Here is a 15165-nt window from a genome sequence, read left to right as displayed (position 1 = left end):
ATATTCTTTTTGTTTCGTATCCCATCGTCTCTTTTGTTCTTCATTCTCCAATCTCGTCGTTTCTCTCAATTGATTGATTTCCTTCTCCTGCTTCATTCGTTGTTCTTTCATTACCCTTTCATCCATGTCATTCTTTAACCTGGCTTTGGCTTCCATCTGTTCAATCTGCACAGTGTGGTTCCTTAACATTTCACTCTCCATCCTCTCTTTTTCCTCACTTATCTCCTCTACTCTTTCGCATGCTTCCTCTCTCCTTTTGTCCATCCTCTTCCCGTATTCCTTGCTACTTTCCATTTGACGTGCCAGTTCATTTCCTCTGTACTCTGATTCCCGAAACTGGCTTGATTTCTCAGACAATTCTCCCTTCAGTTGTTCCAATTCCAATTCGAGAATCCGTGCTCGTTCCCATCTGGAATCTGTGTTGTCTCGCAATGCGCCGGCCAAGGCCATTTCCGTCCAGTGAATTCGTTCCTGTGCATCGACCAATTGTTGTGACTCCCTTTGCTCCTCATTTTCCTGAACCTCACTTGCCTGCTGTAGTGCCTCATGCAATTTCGTGTGTAACTCCCCAATATAATCCTCCTTACACTCCACCTGCTCCCAGGCATCGTCCAATCGTGCATGAAGCTCGTTAATGTACGCATTGTCGTCCTGCTTATTTTGCCATGACGCATGCTGTGACCACGTGGTTTGGATCGGTGGGTGGGAGCGTTTTCTTTGTGATGTGCGGCTCGTTGCACTCTTAATACCGATTCTCTCCCACCTCGTGTCACGCTGCTGAGCCGCGCAGCCATTTTGCGACTCCATCTTCCTTTATAAATTACGAAGTTTGACACCCAATCCACTCAAAATAAAAATGAAACCAAATTTGGAATTTGCGAGCGACGTGTTTTTTTCTTTTTTTTTTTACGCGCCTCTCACAATCGATGTTCGGGGTGCGAAATGCACCCCAGGTCCAAATCCTGACTCCTGACACCAGTGTTGTAGGTGACGGGTCGCGCCTCCCGGCACGGCCGTCCCACGGGTGCAACGCCGGCTGGTTCGACACAGATCTCGGGTTACGCGCCTCTATCGCGATACCAAATTACACCTGTGCCTTGCCAGTTGGGGAGACACCCGTCGCTACAGGTTGGGTTTGTCAGAGACCGAGCGAAGTCTGCCGCAACCTGTAGCCAGTTTGGTTTTAATTACAAATCGAGCGGATTGCTCTTCAATGCGACACAGATGAATGCAGTGCGGCAACTTCCATACGAATCAACCAGATTTAATGGGGGAACATTAGGGTACACAAAACAAGCAAGGCGTTCACGATAACATTATAATTCAACTATGAGTAATAACCCGCTCTTATCTAGGGAGCTATAATTAAGGGTTTCGCGGGGTGACCCTACGAGATAAACCTTAGGCCTGGACAACATTCATACAAGACAGGGGGGTACTTGGTGGTGTTGATGGACGAGAGGTGAAGATGTGAAAAGGGCGAATGCAGCTCGTAACAAGCCGATGTCGCCGGATTCGAAGGCCCCGCTTGGGCCTGCAGTCTGCCAAATGGCGGCCCGCCCTCTTATCGGCCACGCATCAAGCGTCGCGAAATGGCGGCCACCCGCTCTCCTTATCGGCCACGCGATCAGCACGATTTTCCGTTTCTCCCGCTCAACCACGCGCGGAGAGAGCTCTCCGGCGGGAACCCGCCGCGAAGGCCTGTCCACACACCATCCGCGCATGCGTCTTTTTCCACCTCCTCCCTCGCCCGTGCTCAGCGACTACCTCGAAGCACCGCTTCCGGTTTTTGACGGCGCTTGTCGTTTTTGCCCGCTCAATCGCGCTTTCTCACCTCAATCCATTGCCTCGATCATGGCATTGCAACCGAGGCCGGTCTTAATGGAACTTGCACCTTGTTTGATTGTCAAGATGTAATTAAAAGGGAACCGTCTCTTGTACACCACCAATGCACCACACAAAACAGCCTGCTACACCTTCCGACACAAAACTACCATCCCAGTACAGACGATCTATGGTAAACATACATCTAAGAGGGGACCTGAACTAATTCTATATTTAATAAACCACTAAGGGCCATTTCCGCAACAATATATATATATATATATATATATATATATATATACACACACACACACACACACACACACACACACACACACACACACACACACACACACACACACACACACACACACACACACACACACACACACACACACACACACACACACACACGTGTGCCAGTCAATAAATAACCTTAAAATGGCGATATAAATTTGAGAATGTAATGTGTGTAGTTGTAGACGACAAATGTTATATCTATGGGTAAGAGTCATGTTTTGCCTGTTTTAGATCTGGCAACATTGAGTATATGATGTCAAAGAGCAATTCCAAGTTGGCGGCTCCCTTCGAAGCATGCACCAGGGAGGAGCAACGTTCTGTCATCCGTTTATTGGGAAGTGAGAGTGTGAATCCCAGTGAAATCCATTGCCGAATGAAGATGCAATATGGTGACGCATGTTTATCGCTGCAGCAGGTGTACAACTGAGACAGGAAGTTTAACAGGAAGCAGCAGACGCTGCTCACTCGGACTGGCCTCACACAGCCGACACACCAGAGATGGTTGCAGGGGTTAAGCGTGTGCTAAGGGAAAACAGACATTATGCTGGATGAAGTGGTCTCCAAATTGAATATTGGCCATGGTTCAGCACATCATATCATTCACAACGTGCTGGGGTTCCGCAAAATGTCCACAAGGTGGGTGCCTAGATAACTCACACCCAAACTGAAAGAACGGCGAATGGATGCATGTGAAGAACTTCTGTGACGTTACGAAACAGAAGGTGACGCTTTCTTAAAGCACGTAGTGACTGGGGATGAAAGCCGGGTCCACTACTTTCATCCAGAAACGAAGAGGGCAAGCAAAGAGTGGCACCATTCAACTTCACCAAACCCCCAAAAAATTCGCACACAGCCTTCTGCTGGAAAAGTGATGCTGACGCTCTTCTGGGATAGCCAAGGCCCACTTGTAGAGCATTATATACCCAGACGGACCACCGTCACCAGTGCATCATACTGAAACCTCCTTAAAAATCATCTCAAACCAGCAATCAGATCAAAACGTCGTGGACTACTCACTACTGGTGTTTTGCTGCAGCATGACAATGCTCGGTCTCCTTCTGCCCGCATTACAGCTGCAACAATTGAGGACCTGCATTTGGAGTGTCTTCCTCATCCACCCTACTCGCCAGACCTCGCCTCTTCGGATTACCACATCTTTGGGCCACTTAAAAAGGTGCTTGGTGGAACCACTTTCCAATCCGACGAAGAGGTCCAAGTGGCGGTGCACAAATGGCTACACAAGCAGCCAAAATGTTTTTTTCCTGGAGGAATCCAGGCCTCAGTAAAGCGCTGGAAAAATGCATTGAACGCAATGGAGATTATGTTGAAAAATAACAGTTGTTACACACGTATATGCAATAAACAAGTTGTGAAAAATATTTGAAGGTTACTTATTGAGTGCCCCTATTTATATATATATATATATATATATATATATACATATATATATATATATACATATATATATATATATACATATATATATATATATATATATATATATATATATATATATATATATATATATATATATATATATATATATATATATATATATATATATATATAGAGTTACGGAATCAGGGGACGGCACTCCCCTTACCGAGGGGGGTTTAATCCCCTGGTCTTTTTAAGCTGGCCGTCTCCATTCCTGGGGGTATGACGTCATGCCCGGTCAGCGCTGAATAGGGTATTAGGCCAATCCTTCCTATGACCTAAGTACCAGCGCCTTCCGGTACGCGAGGAAATACTCCCGCCTGAGCCGCAGCGTAATGGATAGATTGCGCCGAGCGAAGCGACTGCGGCGCGGGCCGTTAACAATGACTAACCCGATTATAAGCGGTTCTGCCGAAATCACGCCATCGGTACTCAATTGGGAAAAGACAAAGACGATCGGACGAGAATGAAAACCAAGAATAAGGAGGAACAGGTATTTAATATTAACTATAAAAAAACCAAAGAAACCAAAGGAAGAAACGAAAGTAATTTACAGAAGAAGAAGAAGAAGAAGAAGACACAGAGGAAATCCTTATACAAGCTTAATTATGGAACCCCAGACAACACAGACAGCACAAACTCACGTACACGAATGGGGAATTGCAGGCAGGAATGAATGGCTGGAAGGAGAAGGTTCAGGTGAGACAACAGGCCTGGAAGGTTTGGCAGGTTACAGCAAGCAGGTCCGCTCCGGGCTGGAAGCGAGGAGCCGGCAGCTCCACGTATTCTGCTTTACACCGGCAGGGCTTCCTGCAGCAGCTCCGTGTCTCAACAGCCGGCGACAATAGGGCCCTAGAGGGTCTCGGTCTATTGCCGCAATACGAGCACCCCTCTCTTCTCTCTTCTCTGATTCGGCTGGATCACTCAACTGCTTCTTGTGCCTCCTCCCGCATTTCTCTCTCGTACTTCCTCTTTGAGGCCTCGCGCCAAGGGTTTTATAACCACGCCCGTGGAACTTTCTTGAACTTGCCAGAGCTTTCCTGCCACGCCCTCTCAAGCCATGCCCACCGAGCTCTGGGTGGTTGGTAAGGCTGGCTGACTCCACCTTTGATGACGAGGGCTCCCTGGCTCCACCTTTTATGACGAGCTGGGGCCACGCCCTTCTTCTCGGATCCTGGCCTCGTGGGCAATGGAGTTTTGGCGTGAAGAAAACAGCCCAACTGTTACTGGCAGCGAACGCTGCATTGCAGAGAGGAGATGATTGGGGAAAATTGAAAGGGGAACTATCTTATTTGTTTGATGCAACGGAGAGTCAACTATTGGAAACACAGCCTTACCTGAAACACATAATGATATAACTACGAAACTACGAAAAGGGCCTATGATTCGCTACGTGTTGCAATGTGGACTAACTAGAGTGCAATTATTAAAATTAACAGCCAATTAAGGGGAAATGTACACAGGGGTTATTTATAAGGGAATTTACTACTAAATTTACATGTGAAGGTTCTGAAAACCGCAACACAGCACCCTCATTCCTCACGGCACGTCTCGGGCCGAAAAACTTTAACTTAATGTGACACACAGGTGTAATACACTCTATTAACCTTGCCCTTGAGTGCGACAGTTTTAAAACACAATTAAGTATGTCCCACCTGCTACGTTGCATCCTACCTAACAGATTCGCACCCACAGTTAACCGAATTGCGGAATTAATTCGCAAACTATACATTGACGGTGGGGAGCATGTTATTTACAAGTGACATTATTTTGACTATTTACAAAACGCAACCCAGGACCTGTCATTTGTTTTGGGGAAACAAAAAGAACCCTGTGGGAGGGAGGAAAAAGCATGCACTGCATCGATACACCACCTCACATGCCCGGGGATGCAGAATTTTATTGTAATGCATCCCCGAGTATGGAAGCATCAAAGCACCAATCATAAGCACCAATCAAGCAAGCACCAGGCAAACACCATCCGGTGCTACATTGCACATACAATAAAAACAACTTGCTGGTCTTGTTCTTGTTCTGCTCCCTCTGCTGGCCGATGTTCTTCCAGATGTTCTCTCTTGATGTTGTCTCTCTTGTGGCTTGCTGCCTATTTGCAATAATAAATAAAAAAGCACAAAACGCGTCCATTTTTATTTATGGCCCACAGGGGCCAACTATGGGTGGTCCACCTGTAGGGCAAAAAGGGGCCACCTCTCCGTGGTCCGCAAGCAAACTTTCTTGGGCCATCGTGGCCGGCCCCAGCAGAGGGGTCATGCCACAAACGTGTGGTCCATAAGTGTGGTGCTTGGCCACAGAACCGTGGTCCATATGGTGGTGCATGGCCGCAAGACGTGCGGTCCATAAAGTGGTGCATCGATCCAGGCAGCTGGCAGCGGGGGCTCGGGCACACAAATGCGGCTCCCGCACGCTCTCCCTCAGTGCCCAGACAGCACGGTCCATGGGGGGGGGGGGGGAGGAGGAAGACAAAGCAGAGTCAGCGATGGGTAAGGTCACAAGGATACACATCAATAAAGGCAATGCAGAGGTGAGGTGCGCCTGGAGATCGAGCAGAGAAAGCTCATCCCTAACGTACTACGTACGTCGTCACCCCCCCCCCCCCCCATCACCTACTCTGCCCTCGCCCCTTACCCACAACAATTTTACACATTCACAAATTTGTCACTACATCTCGTCTCCCCATATCTCCCCTAATACCAAATTCGTTACCAGTCCCTCTAACCAAATTTGCCATCGATTCAAATTCCTCATCAATTCCTCATAAGGAGGAAGAGATGGAACAACCAGCACAATGTCTCACCCACGTCATGATGCGTCTCACATTTCCAAAACATTTGCAACAAAAAAAACAAAACAACCCATGGCATGGTGTGGAGCACTGTCGTGACCTCAGGCGAGTGGATGTAGATGGTGCGAGGAGATCTTGATCCTAACTACTTCCTAAATGACATTAACACACTTTACAATACCCGGGATCTTTCCCTGCAAAACCATTGGCCATCTTACTCTATGCGGTTCTAAAAACCAATTCCCACTGACCATCTGTGGCGCTCACCAATTTGGGGTCTCACTCCCCCGATTCAACTCCCTGTGCCTTCGCACAATTTCGGGGCTGAGTCGTGTGGCTCTCCCACCAGGTCCACTCACCTGCACACCTCCGCCACTGCAGTTGCCTCCTAGCTTACCTGCTCCTTAACCTAACCTATCTAACTGGGGCAAGGCCCTCCTTGGCACTTACCCCTCGGTGCCCTCTCTGGCACTGGGCTACCCGGGTCCGTCCTCCAGATCCTCCGGCCCCATCCACAACACTACCGGCTCCCAGAGCCCACCTGCGGCCTCACCTGGCCGACATCCTCACAGTGGCGGAGTGCCCAACCAACCACACACACTAACAGGCTACATGCCCAGCCATTTCCACGTCACTAATGCACCCATCCAAACACCATTCTACCACACGCACCACAGATGCCAATATCCACCACAATTTACCTATACCCTCTACCTAACTCTTAAACTACCCTCCCCGGGTATTCGTGATAGGGGTCCATCTTCCCCATCCACTCCCTTCGCACCAACCACTCCACTCCACGTTTTCCACACTACTCACTCCACCCCATCCATTCCATACTCCATTTACTACAGACCATTTATTCCCCACAACCATTCTCACCTGGATTTGCACACCTGTGCCCACACACCTGGTGCCACCTGCACCCTCCTTCCTCCGGGACCATTCGCTCAATACAACTCACAATCACAATTATTCACTCATACACTGCTCCATACACTTTTACCCTCAATACAACTCACAATCACCTCACACTTTTCACAATACGCTGCTCCATCACTTTCACGCTCAATACAACTCACAATCGCAATTATTCACTCATACACTGCATCACCTGATCTGACTACCCCCCTTCTGAAACTCGCGCTTCCCCATCGCCCCTTATACTATTGCGCTCACTCGTCGTTATAATCCACCTAATCTATTCTACATCCCCTCTACAGGTATATGTCGCTACCTAATTCTCATGTCACCTATGGTCATTTCTAAGTCCCTAATCCATTATCCAAACCCTCCCTCGGCGAGCTTACACTGCCAAACCCCATAAACTACAGCTCATGTGCCCGGGTGGATGTGAGGGATGGCAGAGTTGCCATCCCACCACATCCGGCATCCTCCACTATCACCCCCCAGTCCTCTGACACTACGAGCCCCCTTCGCAAGAGGTACTGGGTCCTGCCTCGGCATCTAGAGCCGAGGCAATCCACGAGGGCGCCTGCTCGCCGGCGTAAGGTCTTATCCGGTCGGCATTGACGATCCGAGGGAGGGCTCGTGGCCCCATTTTGATCTTTACGACCACGTCACAGACTTGCGACAGGATGACTCCTGGGCCTTGCCAGGGGGAGGTGAGTTTTGGGCACCTACCCTTCTGCCTCCGGGGATTAAAGAACCAAATCTTCATCCCCGGAGCGTACTGGCTCCCCTGGCTCCGGTGGTCGCTTCATCTTGGCCCCCGCCAGATGGAGCTGGCGGCGGGCGAAGACATGGACCCTCTCCATGCCTTCCTCCAGGTGACGTGCGTAGCCCTCCCTCAGCGGGATATCGGTGGTGTCTGGCACGGGACCGCATAGCAAGTCGGCGGGAGCCCGCAACTCCCGCCCATACATAAGCAACGCTGGACTGCATGCGGTGGCCCCGTGCTGGCTGGTTCGGTACGCCATCAACAAGTATGGGAGATGTTCGTCCCAGTCATCCTGACGGGCGGTGGTGAACAATGCCAGTTGTTGTATCAATGTTCTGTTGAATCTTTCCACCATCCCGTCAGATTGTGGCCGCAAGGGCGTTGTTCGTGTTTTCCGAATTGACAGGAGTCTGCACACATCTTTTAGTAATTGACTTTCAAAATTTCGTCCCTGATCAGTGTGCAGCTCCTGTGGAATCCCATGCCGACATACAAATCCTTCCACAAAGGCCTGCGCTACCACGCCGGCTTCTTGGTTGGGGAGGGCGTAGGCCTCCGGCCACTTGGTGAAATAATCCATTTTAGCTCTTTCACGAGCCTCGATTCAGTATGCAAAACAAAAACAAAAAAACAAACAAAAAAATTACAACGAGGATGTATTTGTTACCTTGGCGGGTGCGGGATAGCGGTCCTAGGATGTCCATAGCCACCCGCTCAAGGGGGGCCCCCACCTGGTGTAATTGAAGGCGGGCCCTCATCCTCCGTGCTGGTCCCTTTTTGGCAGAACAGGCGTCGCATCTCCGACACCAGTCCTGTATGTCACACCCCATATTCACCCAATAGAACCTCCGGCGGACCCGAGATGTTGTCTTTGTCCTGCCCAAATGGCCGCCGGAGCGGGTACCATGCACCTGTTGTAATATGACGTTCTTAAATTTGTCAGGGACTATCACCAGCCAAGAAGTTCTCTCAGAGGGAACCTCCACCCACTTGCGATACAAGATGTTACTTTTCAATTCCAGGGTCTGCCACTGAGCCCAATACGCCTTCGTTTGTGCCCCGAGGGGGGTGACCTCTTCCCCCTTAGGTCTTTGCCCCAATTTGACCCATTTGTACACTGGTCCCAGGACGGGATCCTCCTGCTGGGCCGTGCTCCACGCCAAAGTTCCAAATTCCTCGTCTGCGGATGGTGGCAAAATTGGCCCTTTCACCCGGGTTGCCCGGACGACGAGGATCGGGGCAGAATCACCCAATTGCTCCCTCTCCTCGTGTCTCGCACAAAATTTACAGTTTTCCCCCAGACAAGGACGCCGAGAGAGTGCGTCCGCATTACCATGGGCCTTCCCGGCCCTATGGGTCACATTAAAATCGTACTGCTGCAACTTTTCCAACCACCTTGCAATTTGGCCCTCCGGTTCCTTGAACCGAAGGAGCCATTGCAAGGAGGAATGGTCAGTTCGAACCAAAAATTTCCGCCCGTATAGGTACGGGTGGAAATGGTTCATGGCAGCCAGCATAGCCAATAATTCCTTGTGGGTGACGCAATTATTTAATTCGGGCCTACTCAAGGCTCGACTATAATAAGCAATCACTCTCTCCACGCCCTCCTGTGTCTGTGACAAAACTGCGCCCAATCCTTCCTGGCTTGCATCCGTGTCCAGGGTAAATGTCCCGTCACTAGTGGGGTACGCTAGAATGCGTGCGGATGTCAAACACCCCTTCAATTTTAGGAAGACCTCTTGGCACTCCGTTGTCCAATTAAATCGTGACCCCTTCTCCGTAAGCCGGTGGAGGGGTTGGGCCAACACTGCAAATTTCGCCACAAAACGCCGGTAGTAGGAGCAGAGTCCCAAAAATCCCAGCACCTCCTTGATGGTACGTGGTGCGGGCCACTCCTCTACCACTGTAATTTTGCCTGGGTCTGTTTTTACCCCCTCGCGACCAATAACGTGACCTAGATAGGCCACCTCTCTGGCAAACAAGGTGCACTTACTCTGACTCAGCTTCAACCCTGCCTGTCTGAGGCACCCAAGCACCTGGTCCAAATTAGCTATAGCCTGGGGGAATGTTTTGGCATGTACTAGGACGTCATCCAGGTATACCAGGCATGATTGCCATGGCATGCCGCCTAGTACATGTTCCATTAATCGCTCAAAGGTGGCGGGGGCGTTACACAAACCAAACGGCATCACAGTGAACTGATACAGTCCCTTACTTGTGGAAAATGCCGTTTTCTCCTTCCCTGCCCGATCCATCTCCACCTGCCAATACCCACTCTTGAGGTCTAAAGTTGAAAACCAATTTGAGCCCGCAACGGCATCGAGGGTGTCATCAATTCTTGGCAGGGGATATGAGTCCTTGAGTGTCACGTTGTTTAGCTGGCGATAGTCCACGCAGAAATGCGTGGTCCCATCTTTCTTTTTGACCAGCACAACGGGTGACATCCAAGGACTTCCCGAGGGCTCGATGACGCCTGCATCGAGCATCTTTTCTACCTGCTCGTCAGCTTCCTCCCTCTTGCTCCAAGGGAGCCGTCGGGCAGGCTGATGAATAGGCCGAGCCTCACCGGTGTGGATCTGATGTTTCACCAGGCCCGTACGTCCAATATCCTCGGGGGACAAGGAGAAGAGATCCAAATGGGACCCAATCAGTTTGTGTAAGGCCTCCTTCTGGGTACCTCCCAACTCTTCGCTACTACGATTTACCATCTCGCAAATGGGATCGGGCCAATTCCTAGTATTTATTGAAGGCTCCCCCTGGGGCCGGCTCGGCTGGACGTTCTCGCCCCTCACTAACGCGACTTCTCTAACTGGGGTGCAGCCAGCTACCTTCGTGCCCTTTACTATAGTGCGTGGTTCTGTGCCGATATTGATTACTCGGACGGCCACCACCGGCCCGTCCGTTTTTACGAGGGTGCGGCCCACGATTAAGCCACGTATGGATTGCGCTGCCACCGGTTCGACCAGGCCGCAGGACTCCTGCCATGTTGGGCGAGCTAACCATCGGGCCGGCACTATGGCCTCGGCCCCCGGAGGGATGGTCACGGCCTCAGGAGCCTCCAGCTCCACCCTCTCAGCCATGCTCACCCCCTCCAATGGTAGCTCTTCCACTCCCACTTGCAGGATCCCCTGGCACAAGTCGATTTTACAACTGCTGGCAGTCAACAAATCCAACCCTATTAAGCATGGGTCGCACACCTCCGCCACCCAAACCTCTATCTCGCTCTTTTACCGACCCCAACTTGAGGGTCACAAAACCACACCCTATGATCGGAGCCGTTGCCCGGTAGCCAGCTGCAAACTATGATTTTCCAGACGCTGGATTTTATCCCAGCCGTCTGCACTCGAATTAAGGATCACAGGGCTGATGATCGTGGCGCTAGCTCCTGTGTCGACTACGGCGTCTACCCCCACGCCGGCAATTTTGCACCGAATTGTGAGGCTACCTGTTCCAATTTGGCCACAATGAATGACCTGTCACGTCAATGAGGGCTCTCCTCCATCCCCTATTGCCGAACACCGCCCTGCATACTCGGCACCTTCTAGTTTCCTGGGCTCTGGCGGGGGGGGGGGGGGGGGGGGGTGTCTGAGGTCGGCTGGGCCGATCTATACGGGGTGGAGTTGAGGGCATCGGCTGTCGGGGAGCGTCCCGGCGCGTAGCTCGACACTCCCACGCATGGTGACCCAGCTGAGCACAATTATAACACCTCACCTGGTAAGGTGCTTGCCTCCGGTATTCCAAATTCCCCCCCCCCCCCCCCAAATGTCCGAATTGGTGTACTCTGCCGTGGCCCACCGGGTGCCACCGCCGGGGCCGCCTGCCATGGTCCAGATCCCGCCAGGCGCCGGTCCACCAGCCTCCGGACCATGCTCTCCAGGTCAGGGCCCCCTTCGGGGGCCGCCACCCGTCACGGGCCCTACCTGACGCACCGCCACTGCGTGGCTCTCGCCTCCCCGGGCCAGGGGCCTCGCTGCCTCCCAACGGGCTGCAGCGTCGGCCGCCTGGCTCATGGTCTGCGGGCGCCACATGGCGAGCTGTTGTCGGAGCTCCAGGTTCGGAAGAGCCTGGATAAAGTGATCCAGCGCCAGGCTTTCCTGGGAACTCGCTGCCATGTCCGCGTGTGTGATTCCCACTGCGCGGCGAATGTCATGGGCAAGTTCCCCGATGGTCTCCTGGGGCTTGCGTTTTCGCTGAGCAAGCTGAGCTTTAACAAGCTCGCTTTGCTGTTCAATGCCGAAACGATTAATTAAGGCCGCGCTGAGGGCTGGCAGGGTGAGAGCACCCGGTGGTAAAGCCGTCAGCACCTCCGCCGCCGTGCCGCGCAGTGCCCCCACAAGGTGTACTCCACCTTCGTCCGGATTCCAACTGTTGCCTCTACATACATATTCGAACTGCGCCAGGTACGCCCTCAGATCACTCTTGCCGTCATACGGCGCGAGTGGGACCTTGTGGGCACCCGAAGGCCGGACCCCGTGCGTCGCTCCTTGCGGGGTTAGCACGGGGCCGAACCGTTCGGGCCCCCACAGTACACTATTCCCGGGGGGCTCTCGTGCATCCCCCATCCCTCTGAACACGACCCCTGTCGGTGTCGATGCCTGGGTCGCCCCTCCACAACCCGCTGCCCACTCCATACCCGCACATCCTTGCTCACCAATACCCCTCGCATTCCCCATAATCGGACCTCCTTGCACACATCCTATTTCCACACACTCTGCACCTGTCGCACACCTCACCAGCGGCCTCTCATGAACGCCCGGGTCTAGCCCAACACCCAAGCTCACTGAATCTCCCCTCACACCATATACATTCCCGAGCATATCGCCACTCACCTCGGCACCTCTTCTCTTTCGCTCCTCTTCCGCCACCTGCAAACTCTTTATTTGGTCAGTAAGCACATCATCACGCTGTGAGCACAGACCTTGCACCAATTCCATCACCTCCTCCTTTATCTCCCTCTTAGTCTCCCTCCATCTCTTCTTAATTTCACTTACCCCCTCTTCCACCTCCTCTAATTTTTGTCTCACCTCCTTTATTTCCCGGTGCGCCCCTTAAATTTCTCCCTCTTGGTCGTTTCTATGTGCGTCCTGACTTCCCGTTCTTTTGTCTCCATTGCCTCGGTCACCTCTTCTAACCTCTTCGTCAACCCCTCGTGTACGATCTGACATTCCTTCTTTGTCGCTATCAGTTCTTTTTTTATCTCTTTTTGTGTCACTTTCAACCCTCCTATCACCGCCGTGTTCTTTTCCACCTGCTCCCCTAACTCCTTTTGTCCCACCGTCAGCTGCTCTACTCCCCGTGTCAGGTCTTCTATTCCCCCCTGTAACCTAGCCGTACTGTTCCTCACCTCTTTCTCCATGCACTCCTCACCTCTTTCTCCATGCGCTCCTCACCCCGCTTTACCTCCTCGCGTACCCCCGCGACCTCTTCGCCCACTCCGCGCCTTATATCCTCCCCCATCTCTCCCATCTCTTTGGTAGATGCCGCCCTCATCTGCTCCAAATCATTCCTTTGGGCATCCAATTTACTTTCCAACCCGATTTTCACCTCCTCTATTTGATTCCCCATCTGCTTAATTTCCCGGGCGGATTGCTCCCCTATTTCCCTCAATTTGCCTTCCATCGTCTTCTAGCCCCGTTAACCCATTCTTCACCCCTTTCATCCCGTTGTCTAACCCCTCAAATTTGTTGTTTAAACCCTCAAATTTGTTGTCTAAACCCTCAAATTTGGCTTCTATTCTAGCCCCCCGATTTGATTTCCCATGTCATTTCTCAATTCCCCGATTTGGCTTCCCAATCGCTCCCCCATTCTGTTTCCCAATCCTCCAATTTGGTCTCCCAGGCCTTTTGTCTCGTCCTTCTGGGTGTCTAACTTGGCCATTATCTGCATCATAAATACTCGCATGTACTCCGGCAACTCGGGCTCGGCCGCTGCGACCACGTACGAAGCGCCGCCATCTGGTGCACCTGAAATCCCCCCTACCGCATTCTCATTGCTCTCCTCCTCCAACTCCTCCCTGGGGTCCTGGGTTACCTCCAACTCCTCTTCTTCTACCCCCACCGGCATCAGACCGCCTTGATCATCCATGGCACGACTTTAATTTGGTATATTAAATAAAATTTCGGCCGCTCCAAATTTTGACCAACTTTTTTCAATGGATTAAAATTTTGGTTCGGGTCCAAATCCCACTCTCCGACACCAATTGTTACAGAATCGGGGGACGGCACTCCCCTTACCGAGGGGGGTTTAATCCCCTCGTCTTTTTAAGCTGGCCGTCTCCATTCCTGGGGGTATGATGTCACGCCCGGTCAGCGCTGAATAGGGTATTAGGCCAATCCTTCCTATGACCTAAGTACCAGCGCCTTCCGGTTTGCGAGGAAATACTCCCGCCCGAGCCGCATTGTAATGGATAGATTGCGCCGAGCGAAGCGACTGCGGCACGGGCCGTTAACAATGACTAACCCGATTATAAGCGGTTCTGCCGAAATCGCGCCATAGGTACTCAATTGGGAAAAGACAAAGACGATCGGATGAGAATGAAAACCAAGAATAAGGAGAAACAGGTATTTATTATTAACTATACAAAACCAAAGAAACCAAAGGAAGAAACGAAAGTAATTTACAGAAGAAGAAGAAGAAGAAGACAGCGCAAATCCTAATACAAGCTTAATTATGGAAACCCAGACAACACAGACAGCACAAACTCACGTACACGAATGGAGAATTGCAGGCAGGAATGAATGGCTGGAAGGAGAAGGTTCATGTGGGACAACAGGGCTGGAAGGTTTGGTGGGTTACAGCAAGCAGGTCCGCTCCGGGCTGGAAGCGAGGAGCCGGCAGCTCCACGTATTCGGCTTTACACCAGCAGGGCTTCCTGCAGCAGCTCCGTGTCTCAACAGCCGGCGACAATAGGGCCTTAGAGGGTCTCGGTCTATTGCCGCAATACGAGCACCCCCTCTCGTCTCTCTTCTCTGGTTCAGCTGGATCACTCAACTGCTTCTCGTGCCTCCTCCCACGTTTCTCTCTCATACCTCCTCTTTGGGGCCTCGCGCCAAGGGTTTTATAACCACGCCCATGGAACTTTCTTGAACTTGTAGTCAGGTTCACTATGTCAATAAATTAT

General features: G+C 51.5%; 1 protein-coding gene across 7 annotated transcripts in view; it reads right to left on the bottom strand.

Moving 5' to 3' along the window:
• The window catches only part of LOC137434196 (sal-like protein 3), a 153855-nt gene that overhangs the window by 58557 nt on the left and 80133 nt on the right, over positions 1–15165 (bottom strand). The window contains exon 4 of one of the 7 annotated variants that reach the window (XR_010985815.2): positions 3142–3414. The exons of the other annotated variants lie outside the window; for them this stretch is intronic. The gene's annotated coding sequence lies outside the window, so the exon portion shown is untranslated. The remainder of the gene's footprint in view (positions 1–3141; positions 3415–15165) is intronic. 7 annotated transcript variants of the gene reach the window in all.

Source organism: Myxine glutinosa, chromosome 10 (assembly GCF_964187855.1).
Source record: "Myxine glutinosa chromosome 10, kmMyxGlut1.1, whole genome shotgun sequence".
NCBI lineage: Eukaryota > Metazoa > Chordata > Myxini > Myxiniformes > Myxinidae > Myxine > Myxine glutinosa.
Note: the sequence above shows the minus strand (reverse complement) of the source record. Positions and strands in the feature narration are given on the sequence as shown.